Source organism: Carcharhinus amblyrhynchos, chromosome 4, assembly GCF_965287045.1.
Source record: "Carcharhinus amblyrhynchos chromosome 4, sCarAmb.v2.hapA, whole genome shotgun sequence".
Taxonomy (NCBI): domain Eukaryota; kingdom Metazoa; phylum Chordata; class Chondrichthyes; order Carcharhiniformes; family Carcharhinidae; genus Carcharhinus; species Carcharhinus amblyrhynchos.
Window position 1 is genome coordinate 40,461,886 of NC_137327.1, and position 12,469 is coordinate 40,474,354.

Below are 12,469 nucleotides of genomic sequence, written 5' to 3' on the forward strand. Positions count from 1 at the left end.
AGCAAGTCTTTTGACTGTGGGAGAACATTGGAGCACCCAAAGGAAACCCAACCAACTCAGGAATTGAACCCAGGTCACTGGCGCAGTGAGGCAGCAGTGCTAACCACTGTGCACCGTGCATTCCTATATATTATGAAATTTCAGATAATACTTCAAAATTCTGAACAAAACAGAGTTAAATTGTCTGCTACATACCATGTGACTTTTTGCAATGTCAGCTCCTTACAGTCCTGAGGATCAAGCAAATACCTAATTACATCTGGACATTCTGAAACAGCGAATACAATCAAGGTAATAAACAACAATGAAAGCAAAGAAGCATGCTCCCCAACCTATTCTGCCTTCAAGTTCATCTGAGAACCAACTTGTTGGAAACTCAAGCAGCTTACTGAAAAATCTCTGCCTACAAGACCATCACTTCAACTAAAAGCATCAACTCATCTAAGAAGCTACAGGTCTGGCATGAACGAGAGACTGAGACAACCATATTTTTCTTAATTTGTGTCTAATTTTTGCATCAGTATTATTGTGGGTGAGTTGAGTGAGTGATCTTTGCATTTTTTTAAAATCTCCAGGACAAGTGTGTGATAATAAATAACATTCTTTATTAAAAAAAACTAACAGAACAGCTTGCTCTGAGGGTAAGAAAATACATGCATCGCACATACAAAATGCTTCAATCACAGGCAGTAAATCAACACATAACATTCTGTCCATGACAGTTGCATAAGATTTAAAGCTACTGAATTTCTTTGCTATACCTCTCTCTGTTCCTTTACAACACTCCTTAAGCCCACCACTTTGAGAAAGACTTTGACTAATTACCAGATACTCCTTAAGAGTTCGGTGTCATATTCAGTTTTATAATGCTCTTGTGAAGTGCCTTGGGCCATTTCATTACATTAACAAGACTATGTAAATTGTTATTGTTGCTGTTTAATCTGAGTCATTCACTCCCATGAAATATACTCAACCACATGAAATAACCAAGGTTTGCAATTAGATTTGAGTGATAAATTTGAAATATTTATTGTACTGGATCTAAGAAAATAAAATAAGTCAGATCAATTTGATAGTTGACAACACCGTTTCACATGTTCCAGTTCTATATATCCTGTGATGCCCGAGTTGACATTTTGCACATGTCTGATAAATAGTAATGTGCAGGATGAGAACTCAGTGACCATGAGCAACCCCTATAAATGCCCTAAGTTTCTGTTAGATGATCTTGGTCTAGTATTGCAGTGTTCTAATGCAGGCTAACTTACATCTCATTTTATATTATGCTATAATATCAGCTATTTTCCAACTTATAATATTAACACCTTCAGTATAATTAAGTTAGAATTAAATCTCAGTTGTGAACTAATTTATCTGGTTCTCCTATTCACACCCTGTGAATATTGCTTATTCCTTTGATCAGAATATTCACATGCTATTCTTGAGGGCCTTAGGTTGCCAATCATCACATAGTTTTCCTGTGAAAAGACAGATAAAATATGTAATTAAAAATCATTGTTCTTGCTATGCTCCAAGATGATAGTTTTATCTTAATCGATGCAGGACTTACACAGAACTGCAAGCAAATGGTACAGTAAGTTACACTTAATTATTGGCAGGATGATATATGACTCTGAAATATCAATGACAAATTAACAAAGATCGTTCGAACGAACACTTTGAGAAACATAAGGGATACTTAGTTTGAGGGAAGAATGAATAATACGATGAAATGAATGGCTTGACATAAAATGACAAAAATCAATAGGAAGGAGGAAGCTTTAGAAAAGGGTCTTATTAAAATCAATTGGAAAAGTGGAACATTGGAAAATATTATCATCACAAATCATCACAACAGCGGTAAAATACATAACAATGGATTCACTTGCATGATACGTGGAATGAGAGAATATAGCTATGACAGACTTGAACAACCAGTAAGATGTCTTCACTGAAGCATGGATCAAATCAAAATAGTCAAAATTATGAAAGAAGTTTGAGGTGAGAAATCACAACGGCTGGTTAGTGAATCAATAACAAACATGTATATATTAAAGAACTGTTGTAAAAACATAAATCTGAGAGTTTAGGCTATATTTTTGCAAAACAATGCAATATGGAATGCATTGTCACAGGTGGCTATTAAAAGTGAGTGAATCAAGAAATTTAAGAGAGAATTAAATAAACCCTTGAAGATGAAATATCAAAGTGCATGAGGAAAGAGCAGTGAACTGGATTTGACGATACAAAGGGGTGCAATCTTACCGGTCGTTCACATTATGCTCACACTGTAGAAGGGTCAGAGAATTTGGAGCTGAGCCAAATCTCCATTCACTGCAGTAGGATGGGCAAATCCTACCAACATGAATGGCCGTAACAATCTGGCCAAGGTACTGAAGATGTAAGGACAGAAGCTACTGGAAATATGCAGCAGTTAGGCAGTATCCGTGAGTGCAACAATAGGCTAGCATTTCCATCGTAGAGGCCTACCAGCACACTCTGATCTCCTCACTTCTCTATTCCACCAATATGAGTGACAAATGGAGACAACTATAATCTAGTTAACCTTCATGGGGGATCCTGAGACCTCACCTTAGCGCTGCCAGATGTTAGTGTTAGGGATCTGATGGCCCATGATCCTATGCATGCACCACTCATTTAATTCCAAACTTCGCGCTAAATTTCAATCTGCCTCATGTGAATGAGACAAAATTTCCTTGTCAGTTAGCACAATTGGTATCCACTTTCATCTTAGCATCACCTCTGAGGTTTCCTATTGCTGGGAGAATGCAGAAGGGATGTTACACCATTGAGATTCCACTCCTGTGCATCCTATCTTTGTGCTGCAGCCCCCAATGCTTTGCAACTTGCTCCTTAAATCCACATGAAATTACATCTGTTAATTCTGTATCTCTCTCCACAGATGCTGCCTAACCTGTGACCTTGGCTGTCAGCAGCTCAGGCATGTGCATAGTGCTGTCACCAGCCCTGAGGTAGCCGTGGGAGTCCATTGATTATGCCAAATATTTATTGATAGCCCATCCCCAGAAATGGAAACTGCCAATGAAAGGAAAGGTTCAGAAATGGACCAGGTGAAGGTGAAAGAAGGGAGAAAACTGGAAGGGAAGTTGATTTAGTTTTCCAGGTTTGAAAGATATGTCTGGTGCTAAGCTATCATCATGTGGGTCAAGATTGACCAAAGGGTCTCTTTGCTGAGATACCGATAATTTGTTGAACATGACTGTTCTGCATATTAAGCATAGCATTTCGAATGTAGATCATTGCTAGGTGGTTGAGCTTGGACTCCTGTGTGGTTTACGTGTAGTTTTTACAATGCACCTATATATTTACTTTCAATCTAAACATCAATAACCTGGAACCAGTCCATAAATTGTCACACTGACTGGATTTGATCATATCTTGATGGCTTGTCCTGTGCATTTGATCCACCAGCTACCAATCCTGCGGAAATAAAAAAAACCTTGGCACTGAGAAATGAAGCTCGAAGGCTTACAACAAAATATACAATGGTTGAACTGTAAATACTGCATATTTACTGTTTGGGTGCTCTCTTTCTGTGTGACCAGTCTTGATCACAAAACTCAGAATTGTATCATAATCTGGTCTGTTTGAATTCCTAATTCATTTGTAGCAGCAAATCTTTAATTTTTTTGAAATCAACCCTGCCCTGCTCTTTCAAAAGGGAAAAAAGAAAAATGTTATTTCTGTGGTTGCTACAGGTCATTCAACACAAAAATCTCTAAAAGAATATATGTATAATGTAGGAATAAGACCAAGATTATTTACTTCTCTACTTTACACATACAACCATTTATTTTGATGAAATGGTGTTATATTCAAACTGCTTTAATTTTGTTCCAACTGCAGGAAAAAAAACAGTACATCACAGATTTAACTTACACATGTTACAATGAAACATATACTTCAGTTCTGTATTTCCATGCAGTGGCCTTTAAGTTTATGTAACTATGAATTATTTTAATATAATGTTCACTATGCCTGCTTAAAGTGTTAACTTGAGAATTGGCCTATGCATAGAGAAGCATATTTATTTAACAATGAGCGAGTCATAATATAGTTCCTGCACTAAGTACGTCAAGGCAAATGCTTTTGTTTTAAGGAAATAAAGTCTTCATCTATAATGAGCTCTTTTCCCCACAGAATTTTATAGGACTGTAATTTCACTACAGGAATAAATCATTCGAATCTACAAGCAGAAGAAAAGTTTGAATTTTTCATTGTTTTCAAAATTTTAATTAACTGAAGGATACACAAGAATAATAACTGAGCTGCTAAATATTGCTTTCTAACATGTTCTTCACAAAAATGTGATGAAACCATGCTTTATTAAATTGAAAGATTTAGAAAAAAATGTCATCTTCTGAATTTTTCCACATCTGACCCCCTTCTACACAGTTCTGAGTACTGTGAAGGAGAAATATAGCTCTCTGAATAATGAAAATGTATTTATTACCAGCACAGGAATTAAGATTTATAACACACTGCAGTCCCACTGTTTAACAAAATGGAATATAGGACTCCTTAAATAAGCTGCTCAGACACGAAAACTTGGAGGCAAGGTCTAAATTCAGTATGTTGTAAGCACAAAATGTTTACAGGATTTTTACTATGATATGAGTCTTTACCATTTTGTTAGCACCCAGGTGCATTGGTCAATAAGGTACATCAATGAGAAGCCAAATGGTGATGGCTGCTATGAGAGTTCACCCTTCCCTGACTCCTCCCCATACTCCCCCTCCCTCCCCCCATCATGAAAGCTGTCAAATCTGCAAAGCCATTAACAAATCTTGATAAATTACACCATATATAATTTTAATGCTGATTAATTTCAAATTACACAAACTACTTTTGCATAACATTATATTTCTTTGTCAAATTCACATACAAAGAAAGACGCTCCAGGCATCGTTTCATGCAGATAAATTAACTCAGAGATTTGAAAGGAAATAATGATCCTGTAAAGTTTAACCACTTAACTGCTAAAAATCTATTTTCTTAATAGGAATTTCATTATGCACACATTCTTGGCGTTCATTTTTAAATAAGTTGCATTCAGTGACATTCTGCAATATGTATTGCAATATTCTAGATGAGCAAATCATGAAATACAAAGTAAAAATTTAGCAAAGATTCCATTAAAAATATATTACTGTGTGATACATAGAACCTTTGTAAATTAAATCAGTGTGAATTGGAAATTCCACTAATCTGCACCAATGCATTACATTGTACAGTGCCCTATACTTTGGACCTAAAGCATGTGTCAAAAAGATGGAGGCATCTTTTTGGAGAAAGTAATTAACTTGGCAATTTTTTTTACTTAAACAGTGAAGTGCGTAATTAAACCAAATGGTGTAAGATATCTCCCATTGTTCATTTAAGTGTGAGCAGTAGATTCCCCATGCACATTGTTCCTTAAATGACAGTTTTAAAAATGTCTTAACTATGAAACCTGTTCCTTAGCAATAACATGAAGGTCAATTGCATATCATTTTCACTGACTGGAGATTTTTCTCATGCCTTTATTTTAATGATCTGCTGAACCTTTTTTCTGTCTTTTTGCCTTCTTGGTGCTGCAGCTGAGCAGGAAAAAAAATTAGTGAGAAAGTTGAGACTTACAAGATTGAAAAGTTGGGCTTGAATAAATCTTCACCCTCTACCCAGCAAGTAGAGCATTGGCATCTTCCCATAGTAATCCCTGAAGTTTGCTTTGGCATCTGCAACAAAAGAAAAACGAGTGAAAGGAAAGGCTACAAATAACAACACGTACTGGAGTTTTTTTTAAAAAGGACACATCTTTTCCATTTCCATTACCAGCCAGTTTCCATTACATTAATAATCTGATATTAGGACCATCCCTTCCAAACCATGCAAATCTGAGGCAGCTCTTGCTATTGCCCTAGCCTCTTGACAGAGGTCCCAATGGATGGTAGCAGCAGTTAACAACTGGCTGGATTTATTCTCATCTTTCCCAACTATTTGACTGCAAATCGCATTCAGTACATTTTAATGCAATGAAAGGTCCTTGCAACATCTGATATCCTGCAGGAATTTTAAAGTAAATAAATGCATTGATCTTAATAGCAGTGAGAGTAGCAAGTACATTTCGAAAGAACGGCAGTAATGCAGCTAATACGTAACAGTTATTGAAGTTTACTGTGGCTAGAATGAATGATCCAGTTGGGTTTGTGCCAGAATAAGAGACAGAAAAGCTAATTAAAGCACGAGGAGAAGGCTTAGTACTTTAATTAGCTCAATGTCTCCTATTCCAACATAAAACCCTTGGATCATTCATAGTACAATACTTGGTTCAGGGGGAGACATTCTAACATGGATAAATATCGTACATGTTCTTTTTATATATTTGAGTTAGAAATGTTGGAAATTTTTAGCATTTTTGTATTGTATATGAATGTTAATTTTCACAAAATATGCGGGTATGAGTCAGCACGTGAGGATGACTGACAGAGAGCAGTGGTGAGCTTTTCATCCATTATTTTGGGATCTCTACATCCTAAAGTGGAAAAAAAGAGAAACAGTTAACAACGTATGACAGATATCTTGAGGACTTTGGAAAATCTTGGAAAAGTCAATCGTAATAAAGCTATTGTGTTTTACTGTATGTGGGGAACAGAGTTGAAAGGTGCTCCCTGAACTGGGTTAGCCTTATGAAGGAGTGTCAAGATTAGCACAGCTAGTGCTCAGTATGACAGGTTCAGAGGGGGGCATGTGGGAGATGCAGCTGCCGGACCTGGCCCTATTCGCCACTGGCAGCCCTGAGCTGACTTTTGCTGGCATCCCTGGGAATCTCCCCATGCTCATGGAGTCGATTCATTCATTTCTCAGCATGAGCATTCTTCAAAATGAAGTGCTGGAGGGCATCTGGAGTGGTGCCCCAGCGGGGGTTGGCATCTTCTGGAGAAGAAGGGAGAAGATTGGAGGGAGCTGTGCGCACAGTAGGAACTGTACTGTAATCTCGGTGTCAGAAAAGAGAAAGTTAACGCCTTATGTTTGTTATCAGCACACTAGACACTTAATTGTCTAAATGTTTTCTTTCAAAATTAAACCGGCATTGTTGCATTTGTTTTCCATGAAATGTTCACTGATGCAGTTGCAGGAATTAATTTGATATTGGGCTTTAGTTCAGTTTACTTAAATAAAATGACATGGTTCACACGAGGAATGGTGAATAAAGGGTCGATTATCGGTAAAGTGTTATCAGTTTTATCCCTTATACTTTAAAACACTACTAATACTTAAAACAATACTTGAGAATCAAGGTGTTACTTGAAAGCTAATTATTAAAGCTGTTTTTTTAAAATTAAAAACATTTACATTCACTTTCATTTGAAGATCATATATAAGCTATAAAATTCATTAATTTCACAGAGGGAGTATACAATCACCATGAGGCTATCAGCCAGGACCTCTATAGCCTGTGTTTTCTGAACACTTTTGTAATGAAGATTAAAATATCATTGTGTTGATTACATCTGATGTTACTTATTTAAATGATTACCAGAGTTTTAATTTAATCTAAGGTGAACATTCACAAGCAGTGAAAACATGATGAGTAAATGCCACATCTGTTGAGCTGGAAGATGGAACTGTGCAGGACACTCAATGAGGCAACAACTCTCCTTTAAATTTCCACCTAGTGTTTTATTTTTTGTCATCAAGGGATAAAATATGATTATTGTGACTCTGGTATCTTTGTAAATGGAGCAGACCCTGAAGCAGCAGCTAGGTATAAGTTTAAATGAGTTTTAAAAGTTTATTTATTGGTGTCATGAGTAGGCTTTCATTAACACTGCAATGAAGTTACTGTGAAAATCCCCTAGTCACCACACTCTGGTGTCTGTTTGAGTATACTGAAGGAGAATTTAGCATGGCCAATGCACCTAACCAGCACATCTTTCGGACTGTAGGCAGAAACCGGAGCACCCAGAGGAAACCCATGCAAACACGGAGAGAATGTGGAGATTCTGCACAGATAGTGACCCAAACCAGGAATCGAACTGAGTCCCTGGGTGCAGTGAGGCCACAATGCTAACCCCTTTTTTATGGCACAAGTCACATGTTTGTGTATACTTTTAAGATCATTATTCACATTTGCTTTGATTATGGATCTGAGAGGTAACTGTGTATCTAATGGGTTTAACTGGCTGAATGCTAAAGGTTAAAAATTTATTTCCTCCTTTGTGGGAAAGGGGCTCAGTTTCAGAATAAGGAGCCATCTATTTAAGATGAAGGTGAGGAGGATTTTCTTTTCTCAGAGTTGATGAATCTTTGGCATTCTGCACCCAAGAAAACAGAACAGTTGTTTCAGTTCTGTTGGAAACAGAACAGACAGGACATGTAAAGGGCCAGATAACAAGTCTCAAACTAAAGAAGAAGACAAAATCAAGAGAAACAGGAGAAAGATCCCAGGAAGACCTTCTGGAGAAAGGAAAAGTAGAGGAATCTGGGAAGATCCTGTTCAGTAAAGTTAAGAATGAAGAGAAGAGGAAAACTCCAAGTTTAAAGAGAGAAAGCCGCAGGAATGAGGATTAAAGCAAAATAGGCTTGCGAGAAGCCAGGATATCTAAGGAGACAGCTGAATGTTTGTCATGCTTTACTATGGGCCTGTGAAGCAGCAATGTTCTGTTGACACAGCTGAGTATCTGAGGTAGATGGCATGGAAGGAGAAGATTGAATGTATGTGGTGTTCAAAGGGACCATGGAAAAGATAGATCAAAACCATGGAAATGGATCCTCATTGAAGATATGTAAGAAAATGCATTGTTTGGGAAAAGATTCCAATGTGTGTTCTTCAAGAGTGGAGATTGGAAAGACAGAGTTCCAGTGGGACCATTTGGCCCACAGTGTGACAAGCAGACAAACATCTGGGGGGAGTTGCTGATAAATCCATAGATGTCATTTTCGGTGACAGCTGTGATTTGGGTGGCAATTCTCCCAAAAGTGCTGAATTGGTGGGAAAACTAATTTAGATCACAACTGCTTTCTCAGTACAACTTTAGACCGGAATCTCCTCACTATATGCAATGTAGAGATCCCAATCATGAATATCATTAAAAATCTGAGGTGCGTGGAGCCTATTCACGCCAGAGGCTGATGGCTCTGAAACTCTGCGCATACGCAGTGGCCCCGATCTGTTAGTCTCCCCGTTTGCAGGCAGCTTGATCGTTGGCCAATCCAAGACCCCCACATTGCTGCCACCCCCATGGCCTGATTGCAACCCCCATAACAATTCCCGAGCCAGCCCCAACTGCACCCTGTCCCAGAGTGCCCTGATATCCAGCCTACTTCCTCACCCCGGAAGACCCTCCCCTCCGGGTGGCAGATTCCCCCCAGGAGGCAGACACCCCCGGCAGACCACCGACAACACCGCCCCCCCCCCCCACCCCCCACAAGCTGGCCTCCATCTCCACCACAATTACTGGCCTCCCTCCAGCCCTGACCGATCCCCATGCAGAATGGCAATGGGACCCCCACATCCCCACCCCCACTAAGTGCCAGGGTGCCCATTCCCGGGGGAACCATTCCCCCACCACCTGATCCCTGAGAGGTCCTGATTGCCCACTCCTTCATTCCAAAGGGGTCTCTCTCTAGTTCCCCAAACCTACTCTAAGCCCTGCCGAAATGAAGTACTCCTGGTGGGGTGGGACATGCTATAATCACATCTAAACTATATTAAAAACAGGTTTAAATTACTTTTCTCTCTTCCTTCCAGTTTCCAGCGTTGCCTCGATTGTGCTTGTTGCCTGGCTCTGGGAGATGCGCATGCATCGGGAATGCATGCACGAATCCCGCGAAATGACCAATGCATGATTCTCCCGATCGAACCCACCAAAAAATGTGGGGGTCGCAGTGGGAGAATCGCTCCCTTGGATTCAGAATATGTCATATCTGACCACAGGTTGTCTGTTGGTTTACATGGACTATGTACTTACTGTGAACATTAGAGTACAAGAGAGATTTTGTAACTTGAGTTATCTTTATGAATCTGTGTACATATTAAATAGAGTTAGCCCTTTCTTCTTTATTCTTTTGCTAGAAGTTTATCAGCTGATTGTAACTCTGTTCAGTAGCTGCCCTCCATATTCTAAACAGAAGATAAAAATTTGGATCTATCAAGCCAAGTTCTACTCTGGAATCTGACTTATCCAGTACTAACATCAGTTGGGATCATAACACTTCCACAAACCTTTCAAGGGTAGTTGTATGTCAAACACATTTCACCTGCAGGATGTATGCCTACCCCTTTAAATAGTGTGGGGTGGTCCTCCTTAAAGTGATTAGTCCAGACGTTCAAAGTTTTAAAAACATGTGTTAGATCAGCCAAATGAATATTTAATGCCAAAGGCTGCCATTGCTGAGAATGCACAGCACACCCACCATGCAGGGTGCACTGGACATGGCCAGGAACGTTATTACAGGCCATTTGCTGAGTTCAGGGCATCCATACCATCTTTGCAACCTAAGTATCTGTGTAGGCTATAAAAATATAATGTCTGCAATTGTGTTCTCTTGTTCCCAATGACAAAAATAATAGTTTAGAATAAGAAAACTCATCTGACTGTGGAATAGTTCAGCATTTAGAGGTTCCATTCATAGTTATGGAATTATAAAAGCACAGCTAAGTCAGGAACTATGCCCCAGCAGAAAAGAGTCCCTGAAGGAAGAGGAGGCGGTAATGGCATGGGGAAAAGTACAGGAAGTGAACTCCTATCCAGGGTTATTTTGGGCCACAGGAGTTACTGTTGGAAATAGCCCAGATGTAGGCCTCCACTTGGGATGGTCACGTTGTGATAATTACGGAAAATTTTGTTTACAATTTTACATCAGTGGATCATTCTGCTTTTTTATTTAGGAGGAAGGGAACAGCTCAAAGAGCATACATTGAATCTCTGGGACACAGTATCCAATGCATAATAAAATGGTTATTTCTCATTTTCTTCCAATAGGATGGGTGGATTGGATCATTGCTTTCTTTCACAACGATGCTGGCACATATGCTTTAAAAAAAACTCAGAAACAATGTTTGAAATATGTGACTCTACAGCTTATTCAAAAGGCAGCTAGATATAGCATATGGGGCGAATGGGATCATAGCTTATGGGGAGAAAGCAGAATTAGGCTACTGAGTTGGATGATTAGCCATGATCATGATGAATGGTGGAGCAGGCTCCAAGGGCCGAATGGCCTCCTCCTGCTCCTACCTTTTATGTTTCTATGTTTATGACAAGATCCTGGCCCAGCCTTGTAAATGATCATGCGTGAACCTGACTCAGGCCCAGATCAAACGCCACAGCCGTTGATCTGTCCAACGTAGTCAATCCATTTGCCAAGGTATCAATCTATAATTTCAAAATTCTACCACACCAGTACTTTTACACGTTCATATGAGCTGGAAGGTGCTTGCTGATGGCAAATGAGTGTAGCTTAGAACTGAGTGCATATTTGAAAGTTTGGTGAGTGGGACTATTTGATGAGGTGAAAGAGGTGTTTCTTTCTTTCTGCTTTTTTGACCTTTCTTTCCCTGTAGGAATTGGTTCTTATTCTACGACAGGAAAAGAGCTAGTCATTTGGTGAGTACCTATCATGTGATTAAAGTATGTTCCAGCTCAAGATTTTGAATATGTGTCAAGGCTGAGAGCTCCAGAATGCCAGTGTGATCCTGGGCAAATACGTCAGCTGTGAGTACTTGCAGCTTGAAGAGCTTCGGCTCATAGTCATTGAGCTGGAGGCTGAGATGCAGACACTGTGACAGGCCAGGAAATTACCTGGATGCTTTGGAGCAGGAGGCAGTCACACAATTTAGGATAGGCTCTTCTGATTTGGTCAGTGATCAGGGAGAGGAGGGTCTGACAGTGTCATCCTGTGTTGGGGGCAGTACCAGGACCAGATCTTAGTGGGAGCCCCATGGGTGTGGTTCATCTATGTGTGGTGGGGGAGATTGATCACTGAGCAGGAAGAGGGGGGTTACTGAGGGAAAGCTGGCAATGATTGTTGGGGGGGATGGGTTGGGGGAAATGCTGGTAATGATTGCCAAGGATGGGATGAGTTTGTTTTTATTGCTGATCAGGGTGCTGTTTAAAGATGGCGACCGATCTCTGTGGAGCTGTTGCCTGCTCTAAGTATCCCTGCCCCATTAAAGTGACTGCGTAAACCACACCCATGCATTTTCTTTCTTTAAAGAGATTGGAGAGAAAATTGGTCTGTGAAACTGGAGAGTTCTATGTCAGTTTTCCCATTGAAGCTGACGCCTTGCCAAATTCTGGTAAGATTGCCCCCATGATTAAAGACATTATACCAGGGCACTTGGAAAGATGCAGGGTAATCAGGCAGAGTCAGCATGGTTTTGTGAGCGGGAAATCATGTTTAACCAATTTATTGGATTCCTTTGAAGAAGTAACATGTGCCA

The 12,469-nt window shown here is 39.6% G+C and overlaps 1 long non-coding RNA gene across 4 annotated transcripts in view; it reads right to left on the minus strand.

The window, feature by feature from the left end:
- Window positions 1-511: 511 nt before the first annotated feature.
- Window positions 512-12,469, minus strand: part of LOC145341938 (uncharacterized) — a 77,390-nt gene continuing 65,432 nt past the window's right edge. For 2 of the 4 annotated variants that reach the window (XR_013886471.1, XR_013886470.1), the window contains one exon: window positions 512-5,759. This is a non-coding gene — a long non-coding RNA (uncharacterized LOC145341938). The remainder of the gene's footprint in view (window positions 5,760-12,469) is intronic. The other 2 variants (XR_013886473.1, XR_013886472.1) reach the window with 2 other exon arrangements.